The 6000-nt window shown below is 40.2% G+C and overlaps 1 pseudogene; it reads left to right on the plus strand.

Moving 5' to 3' along the window:
- Positions 1-4657: 4657 nt before the first annotated feature.
- LOC127669823 (vomeronasal type-1 receptor 1-like) lies at positions 4658-5611 on the plus strand (annotated as a pseudogene).
- The last annotated feature ends 389 nt before the right edge of the window (positions 5612-6000 follow it).

Consider the following 6000-nt stretch of genomic DNA (forward strand, 5'->3'; position numbering starts at 1 on the left):
TACTTCCATTTATCTAAGAAGTTTATTGCAAATCAACCTGCTGCATTTCACCAGCAGAAGCTGCATGATTCACTGGGTCTTCACACCCAAAGGCCATGTTGGGTGAGAATCCCATGCATTTTTAGCATGCTACCACATTCACATAGTAATGAAATCATCAAATGGTGTGTATCTTAAAACATGTCCCCATCATTAAATTGGGTTTTCAATTTCTTTTTTTTAATTTATTTTCTATATTCTTTGTTTACATTCCAAATGCTTTCCCCTTTCCCGGTTCCCCCCTCCCCATATGTCCCATAAGTCCTCTTCTCTCCACACATCCCCCAATCACCTCCCTCCCACTTCTCTGTCCTGGTACTCCCCTACATTGCTGGATTAAGCCTTTCCAGGACCAGGGCCCTCTCATTCCTTCTTCTTGGAAATCATTTGATATGCTAATTGTGTCTTGAGTATTCAGAGCTTCTGGGCTAATTAATATCCACTTATCAGTGATTGCATTCCATGTGTATTCTTTTGTGATTGGGTTACCTCACTTAGGATGATATTTTCCAGTTCCAACCATTTGCCTAAAAATTTCATGAATTCATTGTTTTTAATTGCTGAGTAGTATTCCATTGTGTAAATATACCACATTTTCTGTATCCATTCCTCCATTGAGGGACATCTGGGATTCAATTTCAACATCTGCATTTTGAGAGGACCGAAACATTTAGATAATATCAAATGGGTATTTCATAAAAGTTGTATACATCTGTTAATAGCAGCTATATTCATTGTAACCAATAAATAGAGGGAGACAAATCATTGTGTAATCTTATGTGTTGAGATATGTATGACTCGCATGAATATTACGTGTGAGTAATATTCATATTACTAGGAGTAGCCACAAATATGATTCCATTTTTGTAACTCTTTTCATGCATATGGGTAAGCTTTTTCATATACAATTTTAAGCTTTTTAAGTTTTGTTTGAAATATCTGCTGGTCAAAGAGATGCCTCCTTACCATGCAGTTTTAGTGGAAGTCTTCCTTTATTTTTTCCTCGTGCACTCCCACAGTCTGGCACAAGTCTCTTCTGTAAATCACTTCCTATCCTGCATCATATTAGTTTTTTTATATGCTTGGCTATAATATTAACAAGATAGGAGCAACTCTTTGCCAATCTACTTTTAATTCTAAAATTACATTTATTGATTGCCTTATTCATTTAATCAGTTTGTGTGTGTGCCTGTGTGCACTTGTGTGTGTGTGCACATGTGTATGCGTGTGTGTATGTGTGTGTACATACACATGTATACACCTACAATATGTGTGAGGCCAAGGAACAATATGAGGAGTCATGTTTTCCTTTCCAAACTGTGAGTCATGGGGGATAAAACTCAAGCGATAGGGCCTGGCAGCAATGCTTTCACCCAGTAAGCCATTTCTGTGCCCCCCTCCCCCATTTCATGGTGCATCCCATACACTATGAATATCATGCAATGCACACTAACGTCTGTGAATGGTAGTTTTCCCAAATTCACTTCTGAGAGTCAGATCAGCCCAACCCTTGTCTACAAACACAGTCAGACCTAGCAGCTCACGGCTGCCCACCCCACTCCACCTTCCCTCTTTTAGGTCTGAATGATATAAACTTCTCAAGACTGACAAATAATCACACATGAGTAGTAAAGACCACAAGGTGACAAGATTCACAGCCAAGCTTGTTCCCACTTCCTAGACTTCAGTGCCTTCATATACCTCACCAGTTCCACCTGGTGTTCTGAGCCATCTCAGATGGTGGTTTTCTCTGTATCCCCTGCCTGGGCCTGAACTGTCACTAATGCTCTAATGCTTTCAGGAATTTGAACACAGTGCAGGTGTTTCTCTGAGATGATTTCTAGTCTCCATGTAGAACACTGTCACTGCACTGAAGGGTAAAATGATAATCACTTCACAGCAGGACGACCACAGGGTGTGTCAAGTCTTTTTCTCAGGGATGAAATGCCCCCCAGTGCTCCCGCTCTGAGTGTGACTGAGGTGGCTACTGCCCCAGTGAATATGGCTTGGTTAACTGCCCCCTCCTTTTCTGATAGATTTTTTTTCTCTAAAAATCTTTAAGGCATAGCATGAATATACAAACTTGTTTAAAAATAGGCTCTAACCATTGTCCAGAATTAGCCAGGAACTACTGGGTTTAAATGGTCTACTTTGTTCAACCTGAAAGTTTGCCAGGATTGACATGAGATTTTTAAGCCTGTGGGAGCATACTATTCTTAGCTGGATTTGTGCTGAACATTTTCTGTAAAAGCCACCCATCCACACATGCCCTGTTTCTTTCTTCCTGCTCTGCTAAGTAAGATGAATCTAACGACACAACTGATCCCATTAGAATAGAAACTTCCAAAGACCTACATGGTCCAAGTAAAGACACCTTTTCAAAAATGTAATAAGAATGTCATTGAAACTTCACGAAGAAATGTGCAGGATTCTGGGGCATGATGAATTACAATCTGTACATACATTACCTGTGGCTCTATCATGTGACCAAATTGATAGAGCCTCGATAGAAACATTTGTGTATCTGTTTGAAGCATTTCAACTTTTAGCATTTTCTTCATTTACTGCACCTGTAATTTTATCTAGATTTTTGTGTTTTCCAAAATTTAATATTAGTTATTTAACTTATTATAATGCAATACCATTAATTTTTAAACAAATTTTTGTTACAAAAAGAGATACAATTCTTGTTTTGATGGATCCTAATTTTAATTTTCAGGAAAATCATTATATCTTAGATTGGTGTTCTTCTATTACTGATTTGAGTTGGAATTGCTTATGATGAGACAGGTTCTCAAAATGTGGCTCTGCATGGCCTGAAACACCCTGTGTGGATCAGGTCCACCCTGAACTTGTGTATATCTTCTGCCTCTGCCTGAGGGATGCTAGAAGTAGAGGTGGATTCCTCCCACCTGGTCACTTTAATAATATAATATACATATGTAACATCATATTGTACCATACACCTATTGCATATTAAATTTCATGAACTGATTTTATTCTACTTTAAATAATGCCACCTAACTTCTGTAACTTTGACTCATACAAAAGATGAACTTACTATACATAGGAGACCATAAACACTTAGCAAAGATAGAGTTCTGCTACCAAGAGAAATCTTGATTTTCCCCACTATTTGGTTCATAAAGGCCAGATTCTTCATCATCACCATCACCATCATCATCATCATATTATTATTATTGTTGTTGTTGTTGTTGTTGTCGTTAATCATTCCATTTGTTTACATTTCAAATGTTATCCCACTTCCCAGTTACCCCTCCACAAGGCCCCATATCCCACAACCTCCCTCTCCTCCCTCTCCTCTGCCTCCATGAGGGAGCTCTTCCACCCATCCACCCACCCACCCTCAGCTCCAGATACACAGGTAGCAGAGTATGGCCTTGTCTGACATCAATGGGAGGAAATGCCAGTTTCTTGACTTTGCTTTTGTTATGCAGTGTTTGATGGTGTTCTTTCTGATAAGGAGTAGTGAACCAAGTGCTCCATTACTGAAGAATATCCCAGCCTTGGGTTTGCTTTAATAGTAGCAAATGAGCGTGTGAGTGTGTATGTGTGTGTGTGTGTGTGTGTGTGTGTGTGTGTGTGTGTGTATTACACATACATACACACACAAGTATAATACATATATACATATATTAATTTCTTTTAATAGACGTCAAGTCTTTGCCATTGGGATTCCTCTGTGCTAAGTTTCCATCCACACATGTACTTTGTGCCTCTTTTTGTTTCTGTGCACAGAGTCTGAATACATTCCTAAGATGTACAGATGGCTTTTTTAATTTGTCAGGACCCTCAGAGTGCTTTTGGTAAGATAGGTATTTAAGCTGGGTGAGGTGGCCCACACTTGTATTCTCAGCATTCAGGAGGTAGAGCTGAAGACTGCTCAGTAGCTTGGGCCAGCCAAGGAAATGGAGTAGGACCTGATCTCAGAATCCAAAAACCAAAAACAAAGGCTTGTAAAAACTATATGTAGATTATGAATATAGGACGTATAATACACACTTGTGAAATCATTTACAATCACCTAACATTTTGTGTGTATTTTATTTCATTGTTGAATTCTGTGGAATTGTGCTAAACAAATCTGCTTAAACTCAATGTAAACAATACCTCACTGCTAGATGAATAATTTCTGCAATAAGGTAAGACTTCTTTATTATATAATTATTTGTTTCCTTGTTTTTGTTTCTTTTGCTTTGCTTTGTGAGACAGGGTCTCACTATGTAGTCCTGGCTGGCCTGGGCTCCTTATGTTGATCAGGCTAGCCTTGAACTCATGGAGATGTGCCTGCCTCTGCCTACCACATGCGGGAATTGAGTAGGAGGCAGGATGATTAAAGACACAAGAAAAACAGCAGAATATGGGGTCGGGCTCTCCATACTCAAGGCTTCCTCTCTCCTTCCCAGTGATGGTTTTCCTCCAGCAAGGAATCATCTCCTAAAGGATCATAATGTCATAAACAGTGCCATCGACTGTGAAGAAACTATTCAAATACCATAAGTGTCTGGAGTTTTTTTCATTCAAACCACTGTAAGTAACAACCCATCTCTGTATTTCTCTGGTTCAAATAAAGGAAGCTCACAGCCTTCTCATAAAAATGGATGTATTAGTTTCCATTAATTTAAACTGGGGAATGATGTTCGTCATTCAGACCACTGTTGGAATCTTTGGCAATTCCTTCCTCTTTCATCTGCATGACTTCCCGGTTTTCACTGCACAAGTGATGAGACCCACAAACTTGATTCTCAATCAGCTCATCATAGCAAACAACCTAGTTCTTCTCTCCAAAAGGATCCCTAGGATAGTGGTCATTTTTGGGTTGACATCTTTTCTGGTGGATGCTGAGTGCAATCTTATCCTCTGTTTGTACAGAGTGGCCAGAGGGGTCTCCCTCAGCACCACCTCCCTTCTCAGTGGCTTTCAGGCTATTAAGCTTCACCCCAATACTTCTGGGTGGCTGAGCCTCAGAATTAGATCCTCAAAGTGGATTGGCACCTGCTGTTTCCTTTGCTGGATCCTGCACCTCATGCTCAGTGTCCATGTAACCAAGATTGCACATGCCCCACAGAACAGTAAAAATCTGACTGCCAAAGAAATCCACAGATACTGTTCCTCCACCATGCCTGAGACAATGGGTTTCTTACTAGCAGGAGTGATTTTATCCCTAAGTGATATTATGTGTCTGGTCATCATGGCCTGGGCCAGTGGCTCCATGGCCCTTGTCTTATATAAGCACAAACAGCGAGTTCAGTATATCTGTAGCCACAGCCTGTCCCCAAAGCCTGCCCATGAGGACAGAGCCACATGAACCATCCTGATCCTAGCGACCATGTTTCTCTTCTTTAACTCTCTAGCTTCCATTTTATCACTTTGGATAACCCAGAGTGTGAACCCGAGCCACCGGCTGCTGACCATGTCTGTGCTGATGTCCTTGGCCTTTCCAACACTTAGTCCCACTGTGTTGAATTTCACCCATACTGGTGCCCCTCTATTCTGTGCTGTCTTTTGGTCAAAGAAAATGAACAGTCCAACTATGGTCTCTGACTTTTAAGTTTCCTCCAGGACACGTCCCCTTATATAATTTCCCCCCAAGATCTTACATGCTTATTGTCATGGTTCTTAATTTGTAAAAGTTTGGGATTTAGCATTCAATAAACATGGCAGTTATTTCTTTACAAAGTTTATTAGATTCCCAAAAAAATGAAGATGGGTCTCCTATCAAAAAAACATGTAGACTAACTGCATATCTTTACCTGTCCTTTAATTTATCCAGACCCAGTCTCCTAGTCCTATCCCAGATCAGCAGTAGAGCACTTATAGAAGTATGTGCCAATCTCTTGCAGATCCCACAATTATTCCCCTCAGAATCCCCTTCCTTCCACTTGTTGATTTGTTCCTGCCTCCAGGGAAGCAGATATTTTGATGAAGATCTGCACCTCT

Source organism: Apodemus sylvaticus, chromosome 19, assembly GCF_947179515.1.
Source record: "Apodemus sylvaticus chromosome 19, mApoSyl1.1, whole genome shotgun sequence".
In the NCBI taxonomy this organism is placed as follows: Eukaryota; Metazoa; Chordata; class Mammalia; order Rodentia; family Muridae; genus Apodemus; species Apodemus sylvaticus.